Raw genomic sequence first — 2,496 nt, forward strand, 5'->3', positions numbered from 1 at the left:
TGATTGTTTTATTTTGATAATTTGTGCTGTAATATTATGTAAATTGTTATGGATTCTTCTTGATTGAAACACCTGTGCTTTGATCATTAATTGTTCCAGTTGTTTTTGATGTAATTAATTGGGTTAGTTTGATACGCTCTGATGTAACATAAGGTGAATGATAAATACTATTTTTATATTTAATTTACATTAATTTTTATAATAAATTAGTTTTATTTATTTTACATTATATTTATTTTAAACTTTATTTTATGATTTTACACTAATATAATAATTATGAGATGTCAATAATTATGCTTAATAAATAATTTTGGACTAATCCTTTTTCTTTATATTAAATTATTTGATTTAACCTAATTAAATTCTATTCTTATTATTATTTCATTAGTTCAGCAGCCAACAACGAACCTAGAATTAACCTTTATTTTAATAGTTTTATTTTATTTTGTTTAGTTAGTTCGTAGATTGGCGGTAGATTAACAGCAGCCAAGACCAACCAATTTAATTATAATTCCCTTTCCCTTTATTATTTTGTTGTTACGTAGACAGCAGCAATCGGCGGACCTCTTCTAAATAACTTCCGCGAATTCTGCGACGACTACGGCGATTTCCATCCACGAACTGCGAGCGACGTCCGCGAACGACTGCTATCCGAAGATTTCTTACGCAATCTACTCTTATGAACGGCTGAATCCAAGTCTAAATTAGTATAAATAGGCGTGGAATTCAATAGTAGAAATCATCAGTTTGTATAGAATCAATTTATATTTATATTGTAAACATCCCTACGATGTATTGCTGAGTTCTTATTTTTCCAATTCGAGGATTATGGAAGTTTGATTCTACAAGACCAGTAAGCTTTATTTAGCCTAAATTATTCTTTGCACTTTATTATCTATATATCTTCTGTTATATTCATATATATAAATTAGTGCTTGGTTAATTGTTGTAATAGGGCCCATTGTTCAATTGTCAAGTTATTAAATTGTTAGTCAGAACTTTGAATTCGTAATTGTTTAAGTGTTTTGATGTTAGTAGCAAATATCACAATTTGATTATAACTGATTTTCGTTTTGTGTTATGGAGATATATAGTCTAGCTTAAATGAACCGAGCTTGTGAGTTTGTTGGCTAGGATTGGTAGTCTTTCTAATTCGATAATGCTGTTAGTAAATTAAATCCTAAGAGCTTGTTTAGGGTTGTTTATTAGCTAGGGAAGTAATTAAAGAGCTTGTTTTAATTACCGACGAAGTAAGGAAAGACAGGTTGTTAGAGCTTGTTAATAACCATAACCAATCTGGTAAAGAGTAAAGTTAGTTTGGCTTGCATATCAATATCTGTCTTGTTAGAATTAAACTGATATTTTCTTGTTAGAATTAAACTGATATTATGCCTTGGGTTGGATACTACTTGCCATTGACATTTATTTGATAATTATTTTCTGTTCGATATTATTTTCCATTTTATTGTTGCTATTTAAGTTTCGATTCTCATTTCATTATTTATTAAATCTATTGCTAAAGATAAGTCTAACCAATCTCTATGGGTACGACCTTACTCATCACTATTACAATTTATAAGAGTAAGTATTTATTATTTGTTGGTTTCGACACCCATCAGTGAATTCTTATTGACTCTTCCTGATGAGGCTTTGGGTTGTTTGATCATTATTTGTTCCATTTGTTTTGATATATTGAATTGGGTTTTTGCACACTGAGCTTTGGGTTGTTTGATCATAGTTTGTTCCATTTATTTTTGATATATTGAATTTGGTTTTGACATACCCTTGTAAATAAGGTGAATTGTGTATGAGAGTATCCATATTTTATTCTCTTCATTGTTTATTAATAAATAATTGTGGTAGGGTTATCCATATTTTATTCTCTTCATTGTTTACTAGTAAATAATTGTGCTAGGTTATGATGACGAATACCTATCTCTAAGTATATTGAAATTATGGATGTAGTGAAGGGGGCTTTTTCAACGCTATAATGAGTTCTCAAATTACCTCAACAGCGGTTTCAAGTGTGCTTCTAGTTTTTTAAAATAATTTTCAGTGTTTTCCAGTATTGTTTTTAGTGTTTGAAGTGATTTTCAGCATTTTTAAGTGCTATTTCAGTTTTAAAAGTGATTTTTCAATGTTTTTAGTGATCTTCTTAGTTTTTAAAATATAAACCAGAAAATATCATACTCCGTAATAAATAAATAAATCATATAATTAAAAATCACTCGGGGTAAGTATATTATCACTCATCGCAACACCAAATACTCATTAAGTCTTATCAACTAGTAAACTAAATTTACAAAGTAATATCCTTATGAGTTGTGATAAAATTTAACTACTGTATACAACTCTATTTTGTGTCTATATGATATTGATGGATAATAGCAAGTGTGTAGGACCAATTTCTATGCAATGTTGTGTGGACTTCTGTGCTTAATGGTTTATTAACATGTCAAAGAGGATGAACGGGTTGGGGGGGGGGGGGGGGGGGTA

This window comes from Ipomoea triloba, chromosome 11 (genome assembly GCF_003576645.1).
Source record: "Ipomoea triloba cultivar NCNSP0323 chromosome 11, ASM357664v1".
Taxonomy (NCBI): Eukaryota; Viridiplantae; Streptophyta; class Magnoliopsida; order Solanales; family Convolvulaceae; genus Ipomoea; species Ipomoea triloba.